The following is a 13,714-nucleotide window of genomic DNA, read 5'->3' on the forward strand; positions in this document are numbered from 1 at the left end:
CATGTTTTGTCAAAAAAAAAAAATTGACATGTGACATTCCTCTTTTTTTTTTTTTTGACAAAATGTGACATTCTTGATTAGGCGTACATTATTTGCTAATATTTTTTTAAAATAAAAATTTAGGGTGAGATGACCATGTCTCAATCCAAGACATGAAGTCCTCGTGAGCTTAGCTCAGTTGGTAGGGACAATGCATAAAATATACAAGGTCCACAGTTCGAACCTCGACCACAAAAAAAAAATCCAAGACATGAAAAACTTTATGGCTTAAAAATATTTATTAAAATTATAACACAATGAGAGATCATTTACAATTCTATTTATTTTATTTTAAATAAAGCATTCACAATTCCAATGATATGCAATAAAATAAAATGTTAACAAATGTCCTTGAGCAAATTCCACTTAAGATCAATATTTTAATTTGGCGTTTATTCCTGAATAGATTAGCAACAAAAATGAATCTATTTAGAATAAACATTTCGGATTACAATGATTCTTTGTGCACGGCTACTTGTGGCATGGTGGAGGATCAAGACCATTTGTTTTTTATTTGTGCTTTCTACAATCAACTTTGACTTTTGATATCAGGTTGGCTAGGTTTTTCTACGGCTCTTCATGGTTCGTTAATTGAGCATTCTACACAGTTTGGAGGCATTGGGGGACTTTTCCAATAAGTCTCGATTGACTTTTAACATAATTTGGATTTCAGTTCTTGTTATTATTTAGAATGATCGCAATAGGATACATTTTCATAATAAGACGGAACAACTTTCCTCTTTATTGGAAAAAGTTAAACTTCAAGCTTATTGGTTGCTAAAATCGTATTATGCCCTTTTCGATTTTGAGTACACAGTTTGGAGATTGAGTCATTTGTTATGCTTTCAGGTTGTAACATAATTTTTTATTTTCTTTCGGTTTTTGTGTAGTAGCTTGATCGTGTGATTGTAACTTCTGAACATTTTAGCTTCCTTTAGTACACCTTGTACTAGAGAAATTTTTGTTAATTTTTAATATATTCGCTTAGCTTTTTTAAAAAAAGAAAAACAAATGTCCTTGAGTGTTGTTTAAGTAATGAAAGGAGTGACATTTGTTTATAAAAATAAATAACTTTTGTATAGAAAATAATAAATTGATTACATTTTTAATAGTTTAACTTGTATTTTTAAGATAAAATTTCTTTTATATAAATTTTTTAAACAATATTTTTAGAGCACATGTGAGTGTCATTTAAACAAGATCGAATAATAGAAAACATTTGTGTGGTCATTGTTTGTACCATGGACAACATTTATATCCCAAACATACGATAAGATACATATTCTACTTTATAACCCCACTAGATTTAAATGGGAAACTATATCATATAATTAAGGGGTGGGGGCAGATATATTGAATTGCACAAACCATAGCTTCAACGTTGGGCAACCTAAATCATGGGAATTTGGACTTAGACCGTTACTTACACGAAGTTGGGAGTAGTCAACATCTCTTAGTCCATCATCCCATGTGACAATAGCAAGCTAAATTCACTTCATATTATATAATCTATTTTAATTTCTCATCTTAATTTCTTCTATGTAATATTCCTCTTATCCTTGCCCTGTTTAAGGATGCTTAGAACGTTACATCAAATGTGAAGGGGGAACAAGAAATGGAAAAAGTACTCCTAAGTCTCAAATATATGTAGTGAAAAAATAACAAGACATAAGATTTATGTGCTTGAACCTTTTTGCCAAACATCATGCTTTCTGTGTTTGCATTTATCATTCCTTTATTATTTTCAATTGGGGTTGTTAGTATGAATTCATTTGCCCATAAATATTTCTCTCTATAATATTTTGAACTCCAAAAATTAAGTCGGATTGAGTTACAATTTGGGTGGTTCCTTAATAATATTCAAGACATGTCTATACATTAAGTTTACATAAAATATATAAATTGATTATTAGAATATTAGTACTTGATCCATCACATATAGACCAAAATGCATATGAACAATATAAGTATACATTATTCGGGTATTAATTTAATATTATACAGTAATAATGTGATTGGTTGGTTTGAAAAATGAACATAACTACATAAGAGATGAAGTGATAATGAAGTTATGAGTTTAATTCTTCCACTAACAAAATAAGAACTAACATAATTTATTATTTTAATAAAAAAAATCTTCTATTGATGAATGGAACCCAATAAATTGTTCTTATTCTATTCTATAAAACAATTAAAACCCTTTTTAACTTGATCAACACAAAAACTTGTGGTGAGTTTCTAGTGTTCAATGGTTGATCATTTCATATACTGAAGCATTTAATTTATAACATTTATCTTGAACAATTGAAGGAGAAGAACTTTTTTGCCCCCATAGAATATCATGATATAAACATCATGTAGATTATGAGCTAGAAAATTCACACTATAAATAAATATAAGAATTAATTAATTGTTCACAATGAGAATCATATAATTAGATCTTCTGCTTTTACTTGAAAACTGCAACATAAATGGTGCTACCAATTATTTGAAATACAGTGAAAAAGTGGAAACTTTTGAAGTACTAAATCAAAAGAGAGAAAAAGGATCTTGCAATAAACTTCACAACCATTGGCTTGTGAAGTTCTATTTCTTCCACTTTCTTCTTCATGGTCAATGTTTCAACTTTCAATTGAAGGTGAGTTTCATAAAATCACATTAACACCTCATTTTGTTGAAGCTTCATAGTCTAGTCTTATCAAAATCACAGAGGTATACCGTAATTTTGTCAAATTCACTGTAAATTCAAACGATCTCTCATTAAATAAAGAAAAAAATATTAGTCAATAAAATAACTATGAAATAAAACAAAAGAAGTAGAACAATATAAAGTAATGCAACAAGCTTGTATAGTGCATGATGATGAAGAGACACCAATTGTAATTTAAGCTTTGATTCAACAAAATAGCCAAAAACCAACCAATCTTTCATTGTTTGATTTTTTTTTTAAGAAACTAAATTAGCCAACCCAAATTGACACCGGTGAAAATTGAACTTGAAACCTCGAGGAAGAACTTTCATTGTTTGAATTAGCAATAAGTTTTGACGAAATTACCTCACACCGTAATTTTGTTGAAACTTCAAATCCAATTTTTGTCAAAATTAGTAGTAACATACTCTAATTTCGTCAATTCTTAATCCAAACATGTACTAATCTCATGAAAATAAAGAATGTTAGTCATTAAAAATATCATAACATTTAAATACAAAATTAATAAGCCGAACAACAACAAAAGTACAATGAAACAACCTTGTATAGTGCATGATGATGAACATCATACCAATTAGCCAAAAACCTTAAAAGGGTACCTTAAGATTATGCTGGATGATGAACCAAGAGATGGAAGAGAGTATGAAGAAGCCATGAAACTCAGGATGGATAGCGCTAGAGAAGATCAATGGATCAAATGGAACCAAAAAAAGAAGACATTCTATGGCGCTATCCCTCCTGAGCTTAACAGATTCTTTCACACAAAAAATACAAGAACCATAGTATTGAGTTGAAGCTTATAATAAACCAACTAACTCATTTTAAATAAATTATTTATTTAAAATGCTTGCTAGGTAGATACCATTATTATGAAACATTTATTGCTTCTGATACATGGTGGGGAGGGACGTAACAGAGGTATTTATAGAAGCAGAGAAGGGAAAGTACGTGGGCACATTCAGAAAAATTAAACCGACTTTTTTGAAAATAATAGTATAGGTCCAAATCGGTACTTAAGAATTTTTTTTTTTTGTTTTTTTTTTGATAAAACTTACGAATAAACAGTGACATATTTGTATTTGATTACTACACACATGTGTGATGAAGGAATTAATTTTTTTAATTGTTCAAGTTTAAAACGGTGTAGACCATTTAATGACCTGTTTGGGTTGGCTGTGGGAAAGCCAAACCCACGTTTTAAAGAGCAACTTTTGTGGAAATAAAGAAGCTTGTTTTTTTAGCTTGGTAACGTGATTTCTTGCCGCAGTTTTGAAAAATATAACGTCATTCTAAATGACTTGGATCCCCTCCGGTGAAATTTTTAATAGAGAGAGTGCAGTGAACATCAATATCATTCAATTACTTCAATGTTGAGGGTCCCGCATTAAGTAGTGGAAAATAAATGGTTTAGATCTCACTAGACTCTTCAATCACAGTCACAGGAGAGAATCTGCTCCCCATTCCAAATATACACTAAATATGATTTAATGAACATCTAATGTGAGTTGATGAATCGTAAGAGTGATATTATTTGACACATTTACTATGAAGGTTGGTGACTCATACTTCTTCAAATTTTAAAGTTGTCACGACTCAAACGAGACTCTGTAACTCATATTTTAGGGTTAAAACATAAGTTGGGATGAAGAAACTAAAACCCTAGAATTTGAATTAGAGAGGATGATGAATCGAACGTTAGATTATGATTTTCCCCCAATTTCAATTTCAGACTTTTATATTGTGTTTTATTTTTAAATGATCAGATTATGTGGCATTTTGTTTTTTTAATTACTAGCTGTCAAAGTTCCTCCACATATGTGCACTCAGCTGGCCAAGTCTCCATTTCTAACAATCAACTCATAGAAAGGACTGGCTTATTCTAATGTTGCTAATATTTTGGATCAATTGAAAACACTAAAAACATATAGGACAAGCTTAAAACCTAAAATAAATTTAAGTGATTAAACATGCAATTAAGCTTCTTCTTCTTTTTTTTTTTTGAATAATTTTTTTTTTTTTAAAATGCACTCACAATTTCATATATATCATGGGTCTTTTTTATTAAGGGATAGATATTAGGAGTCTTATTTAGTATATGTATATGATAATTTCTACGGTACACTCGAATATTTGAGAGTACTCATACACTCAATCTTTAAATTAATAACTAAATGAGTTATTTTTTGAAAAAATGTGTTCTTTCATTTACAATTATAATAATTAAATCTTATTATTTAAAAGTCTCTGCAAAATAAATTTTAATTTTTCTAAAACTTTTTTTGGTACAAATTTTTTCTAAAACTTTTTTTGGTACAAATTTTTTCTGAATTTTTATTACCCACTATTGTGAATATTGATTATTTTGTACAATAAAATAAAAAAAATTAGTATGATTCTTATAGACAATAAACGATATTTTTTTCTTACGTCCCAATTCAGCTTGAAGGATCATCGTGTTATTTTGTACGATAAAATATAAAAAAATTATTATAATTTTTATAAGCAATTTAACGTGTTCTTACGTCCCAATAATATTGTTTTTGGCCAAAATTAAAGTTAGTATAATTCTTTATGTCCAAAATACACTTAAAGATTTATTTTAAAATCAAAGCCGTCCCAAACCAAGGGGTGTAAGTAAAACAGCCGTTTTGAACCTCAAATATTTTAGGCCTCTAAAGTACTTTCTAGATTTGATTAATAGTGTTTTTTTAAGGATAATAATGTTGATTTTTTTGGCCTCATTTTATAAATTTTACTCATATTAATTAATTAAAACATTTATCAATATGAGTAAAATTAATAAAATTTATAATGTTTTATAAAATTTTCAAAGTTTGCTTTAGGTCTTTCAATTTGTTGGATCAGACCGTATTTAACATGAATAATATTGTTTTTTTTAAGGAATGAATAATATTGTTTTTAAAAATAATGATCAAATCGATGCTTTTTATTTTTAAGAACCAAGATGTTTTTGGTAGAGATGTTCAAAACTAAACCAATCTAATAGAAAAACCGTAAGATAAACCAATTCAAATTGAAACTACAAAAAACCGCATTTACTTTGAATGTATACATGCCAATTTTTTATTCAACCGTGCGGTTTGGGTTGGTTTGTGATTTTTATTTTACCAACCGAACCAAACCGCACCAAACTGCGACATAAGAGAAAACATTACAGAAACTCAACATTAACTTTTATAGAGTGACATAATTTTTCTCTTGTTAAGTTTATTCCTTCCTTTTAATTTCAAAAATATATTTATGTGCTTTAATTTGATGCTACTTGCACTTTTGCATATCTATTTATGTTAGATATATCTAAAATCATAGAAACTCGATCATTGAAAATTTTTAGACGATGATAAAATCTTAGTCTTTTACGTTTTTTTACTGGGGAGAGTTACTTTTTGGTCCATATTTGTAATTTGTTCTATGTTGTTGAGAACATTGTTGGATGAAAATGAAATTTAATGTTTGATAAATTTTGAAACATTCATGAAAATAAGGTTTTTAGTTTGATTTTAACATTGTAAACAAAAAATTGTAGTGTTTCGCAAAACAGTGCAACTACGAGCCAGGGGTGGACCTGGCCTCACAAAATCAATGTGGCACAATTTTTTGTAGGTTTGCATCAATGGCGAAGTTAGGAGTAATTTTTTGAGGGGGCTTGTTTAGTGCATATATATTATTTCTCACAATATTATTCAGAAAACAATTGTAGGTGTAATGGGTTTTACTTCAAGCACTCCGGTTTAACACTTGCATTATGCATTTTTATGGTATTTTTAGTTAAAATAATACAGGAATAGAACACAAGTCTCCCACTTGAAAGAGGCACGCCTTTACCACTAAATCACATCATACACATATGATTAATTTACAAAGATTCATTTATATAATATAACATTTAACTAAAAAAATTAAAAGAAAAATAATTGGGCATGGACTGCTGTGGCACTTGCCACAGTGAGCCTACTCCAGGTCCGCCCCTTCTACGAACCAACCCAAACCACATTAGTTTGGTTTGGTTTGGTTTATATTTTACAAGTCAACCAAATCAAGACTAATTTTTTTTTTTATCTTGCAGTTAAGATGGCTTTACCGCAAACATCCTGTTCTCGGTGTTTATTTCTAAATATTGACAATAACCAATTTAGTCTTTTAATTTAATACATAATATAAATAAATAGACTTTGTCCCCGGCTATGAGTATAAGAGACCAGTTTAAACCTCAAATATCCTACTTATTTATTAGACAATTTTTTATTTTATTTTTTAATAAAAAAAAGACTTCAGCGCCTCCTATGAGGTCACATGTAAAAAGCTAGCTTCACTGTTTTTACAACTATTAATTTATATTTTTTTTAGAGGTACTATTAATTTATAAAAACAAGTACTAATTTGACAATTTTGTATCATGTGGTTTCTTTGCTTGCGTAAAAGGGTAAGGACTTTACAGTTTTTCCAATTTTACTATGTCTTGCTTTTTGTCCTTTGAATGCCCCTGCCGACTACGATAGAGTCCATACTTTTCCTTTCTATTGAAAAATACGTACGCTTTTGAAGAAAGAATTAATTTACTATAATTTATGAACTGGTTTCAACTCACAATTAATCATCTCATTATGAGGATTGATTGTATCTCTGATTTTGAGTGAACATGATTTCATCCACCATCGTTGGTCTATGAACCACTATTCAAGATGGACTTGGAACAAGTTTTGTTAAAAGTTTTTATAATTAGTGTTCGTCAACTTAGGGAACAAATTGTTTTTGGCATAAAGATACATGTATTTGTGTCTCAAGTTTGAAATATGAATATTGAGAGACATATAATTGAGAGACTCGTATTTAAGTTTTTGGTGAAGTGTGGTGTTCAATTTCACACGTGATGTTACAACGTTACTCAAAGCCTAGTGTGATGATGATTCAAGCTTCTCTCAAGACTCAATAATAGTGGTATCATGAGAGTTGGTGGTTTGAGACCTCTATTGTGGAGTGATATTTGTTAGTGTTTAAAGAGACGAGTGACTACAGAAGAACATTTTCTCTCTTCATTTTTTTAATTTGATTTAATTAATAGTCATAAAATAAATTAGGGTTGATGAAATGAAATGTAATGATATATAGAGTTGTTGGTGGGACCTATTTCATAATTTTTGCTCAGTTGGGTTGGAGGAATTAGGTGCTTATTAGATATAACATTAAAAAATTATAAATAGATTATGTGTACACACGGAACCCACTTAAACACCTAAATAGGATGACTTCATTGTGGATGAGCTAAGAATGTTTTAACCATCTCTTTACTTCACAAATCAATAATAAAGAGTTGTGTTATTTGAACAACCATTTGATTGACAACTTTTGGAACAACCATAATTTTACAAAGAAAAAAGTTGTATTGACATAAAAACCAAAACAATAGAGAGAAAGTAAAACCATAATACGAGTATGAGAGAGAAAGTTGTTACAAAAGTTGTCAAAAAGTGGTTGTACAAATATTATTTCTTAATAATAAATAATGTGTGTGAAATGACATTAACTCTTTTAATCTAATGAAAACCTATACATTGGTTAATTGGTCGACTTTACGTTGTTTTATTCTAAGAAAAATGACAAGAACACTCTAATTTTAACACTAACTACTTTATTAGATGAAATTATGTGAGATTTCATCCTTTTAAAATATGTATCACGTAAAGTGATGAGACCTACCCTGGAGCATGTTTAATTTCGGTGGGTTAATTTGGTTTCTTAAAAAAAATGATAGAACCTACATGAATTTCATCTAATAAGAGAGTGAGTGTTATAAAAAAGAGTGTTCATAACACTCATCTTATTTTATTATCATGTGGATATACACTCAGGATTGACCTAACATGTTTGGAGGCCAAAAACAATTTTTAAAGTGAGGCTTTTGTGACCTGGTAATCTTAATACCTGGAATTACATTAGCTTCTCCAAGGTATTTCAGATTGCTCTATATAGATTTCTTCTTCTAGGTCACTGTTTATAAAAGAAGTTTTAGCATCCATTTGATGTACTAGGAAGTTATGAATAGCAAGAAGTGAAATTAGTTTCCATATGAATGTAATTCTAGTGGCTAACAAAAAAGTGTCAAAGAATCTAGATTTCCTCCCTGCCTAAAACATTTGGCAATAAGGCAAGCCTTGTATTGATCAATAGTTTCATATGTTTTTAGTTTCTTTTTTAAAATTCATTTACAACCTATTAGTTTGCAATCAAGAGACAAACCTACTAAGTGTCAAGTCATGTTAGACTCTAAAGAATTAATTTGACCGTTTATAGTTTCATGCAACAAATCAACATCCAAGGAAGACATGGTTTCTTGAAAGTTTGTTAGATCATCCTCTAATGTGTAGACCATATAATCGAGTCCATGCTCTTTACCAACTTTTGATCTCTTACCTCTTCGAGTTTCTATTACATCTTATTAGAGGTTCTCATCATTATATATAATTACTAGAATGTGATAAGTTGTAGTCCCCCCACTGTTTAACATAGAAATCAACATCATTTTATCTAATTACTAGAATGTGATAAGTTGTAGTCCCCCCACTGTTTAACATAGAAATCAACGTCATTTGATTCCATGATGACTTTAACATTTAGGTCATAAAATCTATATTCTTTACATTAATAACATATTCAATGAATACAAATTCATAGGCTTTACTAGTGAGTTTAACTCTCTTGGAGTCTGAGATTCAAACATAGGCATACAACCCCAAGTTCAAAGATAAGATAAGCCAGGTTATTTTTTCTTAAAGAAATTTTTTGTTCTTAGACTTTAGTATTTAGCACAAAACAAACGGTTAATAATAAAATTTAATCCCCACCAATGAGATGCAGCATTGGAATTAAGCATTATTGCAACAACTAACTCGATAAATGTTCTATTATTTCTTTCAGCTTTACCATTCATTTTATGCTCTTTATGCAACTCGTAGAAAGTGTGTGAACCATATTATGTGCTTCTAACACTACGAAATCACTTGATTTTCTTATTGATTGTTTTTAAATTTCTATTATAATGATTTTGAACATATCAAGTGTTATACCCTAATTTTGGACCTAAAAATACTAACTCAATTCTTCTTTTCTTGCATTTCAAGTCATTTGATATGTCTCTGATCAATTACATCTTTCTCTGCATTTTATTTCAATATCACTTGCAAAATTCATATAAAAGGGTATTTTAGTCATTCCCTGTGTCTAAGCTCATTTTATTCCTTGAAAATTGTTTGAGTCCTTTCAAATAGTTTGAATAAAGTCTTTGTTTCAATCTCATGTCAAAACCCATTTCAAAAATTACATTTGGAGTCATTTTGAGTCAGTTTAGCCCCTAGGGGCATTTTAGTCATTTCCAGTGTTAAAGCTCTGTTTAAACTCTTAAAATTGTCTCTGAGTCTTTTAATTTGCTTGTATAAGCTCTTGCTTCAATTCCCTGTTAAAAATTCATTTTAAAATTGCATCTGGGTCGTTTTGAGTCAGTTTAGCCCCAAGGGCATTTTGGTCATTTCACATGAAATTTCGACAGAGAGAGGTTACTTTGAAGTACCTCATTTAAGTAATTGGTTCATTTTAGTCCGTTTTGTCTATTTTAATCGTTTCACTTTACGTTTTTTCCAATTTACCAATTTTATTCCAATTTTATTGTTATTTTCATTTTAGTTCCTAAACTTTTAGAAATTGCCCTTTGGTCCTTTTATGTCATTTTATTTCTTTTAAGGTTTTTTATTTTAATTTTTAGTCCTTTAAGTCAATTTTCGTTTTAAGTCCTTTTTTGGGTCAATTGCAGTCCAGTCCTCTAGTTTCCACAAATTGCAGATTAGTCCTTAATAGTTTTTTGCAGGTCAGTCCTTGAAGCTTTCGAAATTGCAGAAAGGTCCCCAAGCTTACAATTCAGTCCAGCACACGTGTCAGCCACTCATAGGGTCAAAAACCACATGGCTCCTTATAAAAGGAGCATTTACTGCAATGTGTCAGAAGGAGCAATCATTACACGCCAACTCACACAAACACACTTTCAATTTCTCTCTCCAAAATCAAAGATCGAAAATCCAGAAAAACTCAAGAACAGTTTGAAGATTCAACGAATCTTCAAACCCTAACCGTTTCCTTCATCACCATTCCAACAGAAAATCATCGAATCCACATCCAAAACTCATCAAATCATACAAAATCAAGCATCACAAAATCATTAGAGGCTTCAATTTCGTCAAGAACGAAAAGGACGAGTGCAAACCCTAATTTTCCAGAATCGTATTCGAAGCTAGGGTCAAGTAAATTCTTGACGGTTCTCAGTGATTCTTTGCAGAATCTTCATCACTGAACCGTATCCACTGCAATTCGAGCTCCAATTCGCCACGTAGGTGACGAATTCAAGCGATCACAGAAAGAAGAGAAGAAGAGGAACCAAATCAGTGAAGAAGAGAGAAGAGTATATCGATTTATTTTCAATTCATCTTACCAGTAGCTTTCACGGATCCGTTCGTTAGAATCTCCAAATCAAATCTAGGTATGACTCAAAAAACCTTCTCGTTTTTCATTCTAATCTTCATCGAAGGTTTGCAACTGAAAATAAACGGTGAAACTAAGTAGATCAACAAGTCCTAAGACTTGTTCGTTCGAAAAAATTTGAGAAAGATTGAAAAAAATTGAAAACCGAAACCCTAAGATACAGATCTACAAGGATTCACCGTTTGTTTTGCAAAGCTAAGTGTAAATTCGTATTGAGCATAGAAAATAGAGTGGTTTAGGGTTTAGATCTATGTAGATCGAAGAAGATTTGGTTTCCGTCACCGGAATCTTCGCCGGCGGTGGTCAAGTCCGCCGGAGAAGATGACAGAAAGTTTAGAGAGAAGGGAGAGTATCTTTTTTTAAAAACTTTTTAGAGAGAGAAAGGGAGGTTCAGAATGGATTTTGAACCGGTTTGCATGTTTATATACTCTCTCTCAAACCGGTTCAAGTAAACCGACCCGCTCCACTCTCCCTAGGCCCAATTCCCATGCCTGAACACTCTGTTGCTATACACACCCCCTGTTTCCTGCGTTTCTTGCTGTAAACTGCTATATACACCCATGCTTTGCCTAGAAAACCTTTAAAAAGTTCCAAATAAATTTCCGTTAATTTTCTTGTGTTTTTTGATGAATCTTGATGCTGTTTTCATGTTGAATATTGATTAGAGGCGTAGGGAAAATATTTTTGTGTTCTTGTTAATTCAAATGCTTTGATTCTTGGTAAATTTTTGTTAAAGACTTTTAGGTGTTGGTGCACTTTTTCTTGTGGTAATTTTGGCACTTGAAACCTATCATTTAAGATGTGGTTTCATGCCAAAGTTCACTTCAAGATCATAGGTAACTTTTCTTACTTGTAGCTTACTTTTTGTTAATATTCTTTGAGAAATTGTGATGTGATTTTGAGCTAGGATTGTGGCACATAATTGTAGTCTTGAACATGTAACTTTTTTGGAATGATTTTGTCCTTTATTTTTGGTATATACTTGCTGTTTTGTTTGTGTGAATCTTGTGAATCCTTTATATTGTGAAAAATGAAAAAATCTCTTGCAAAATAAAATTGCATAAAAAGCTTGAAAATCTTGTAAATTTTTGGCATAGTTAAATCTCTAGATTCTCATGTTGGCCCTCTTGAAATAAGTCATCTAAAACTCCTCCAATATTATGAGAACCTAGGCTTTGATTTTGTCTTAGCTTTACATTGAATTCCAAGCTCTTTTAGCACTTTTTATCAAGCTTGATTGGTTTACTTCTCTTGCAAGTTACAATAGCTGTACTATACATTTTGGTACTAGTTTCTATTTCATTTGTGCCACTAACCCCTTTTGTTTCATGTCTCATTTCCATAGCATCTCACATCATATCTTCATCTCTTATTTCTTGCACCATAATTCCTTGCACTTTAATTCATGCAAAGATTTAGTATGTAAAAACTTAGGGATTTTGTAACTTTCCTTTTGCTTTTAATTTCTTGCAAGACCATAGAATGTATCTAGGCCAATGATGTAAAGGACAATGGACTCTAATAATGTACACCGACACAAGCACCGACACATGCACACACCTCACTTTAGATGTATGCTTAGAATATGCATGTTTAGATGTATGTTTAGGATTGCATGTTTAGATGAATGTTTAGGATTTACATTTAGAAAAATCAATTTTCCAAAAAAACATGAACAACATCACTCAAATCTTTTTTCATAATAAACCTTGGGATCCAAAATCCCATTGTATTCTCTTTTATCTTCTTAATCAAATTTTAATGAATTTTAATCATACTTGACCTCATTTTTTCAAAATAACTAATCAAACCTCACTTTTTCTTAAGTCTCATGCCTTTAAGGCCTCTCAATCTCCACTCTTCAAAATTCCAATTTTCAAACTTAAAATCAATCAACGAAAACAAAAACAATTTTGGAAGAGAACTACGGTGGATTTGATCCCTTAAACGGGTACGTAGGCAAGGAATCAAAATTCCTTCAATTCAAATAAAATAAAAAATTCAAACACATTCTTCTCCCTCCAATTCTTCATTTAGAAAACCTTTAGGCTTAATATCACTTTCAAAATAGCATTTAAAAAATAAAGTGCGCGCGTAGAAAATAAAGACGGTTCCTATAGGATACTATAGTCGTTATGGGTGCCTAACACCTTCCCGTAGCGAAAACAACTCCCGGACCTCGATTCTCAAGGGTTTTGCTTATTTTTTCCCTTCCCAAGAAAAAATGAGATATCACCGGTTAAAAAGGTTCAAACGTAATCAATGTTTGACACCCGAAAACCAAGAAAAAACAGCTGGCGACTTCACTGGGGACATTCGAGAGTTACGCCTAGTCTTTATTTCCACGCTTGCGCTTCATTTTTACTTGCTTTCCTATGTGAATAAATGTTTAAATTCTTGCAAACGTGTGGGGTGAGA

The 13,714-nt window shown here is 30.9% G+C and overlaps 1 long non-coding RNA gene across 1 annotated transcript; it reads right to left on the minus strand.

Annotated features, from left to right (window-relative positions):
- Positions 1-2,416: 2,416 nt before the first annotated feature.
- LOC146926263 (uncharacterized) lies at positions 2,417-3,645 on the minus strand. The gene is made up of 2 exons (XR_015034075.1): positions 3,349-3,645; positions 2,417-2,776 (listed from the first exon to the last, which is right to left on the minus strand). It is a non-coding gene; the product is annotated as an uncharacterized LOC146926263 (long non-coding RNA).
- Between the last annotated feature and the right edge of the window lie 10,069 nt (positions 3,646-13,714).

This window comes from Medicago sativa, chromosome 4 (genome assembly GCF_051527215.1).
Source record: "Medicago sativa cultivar Bolivia chromosome 4, Bolivia_mono, whole genome shotgun sequence".
Classification (NCBI taxonomy): domain Eukaryota; kingdom Viridiplantae; phylum Streptophyta; class Magnoliopsida; order Fabales; family Fabaceae; genus Medicago; species Medicago sativa.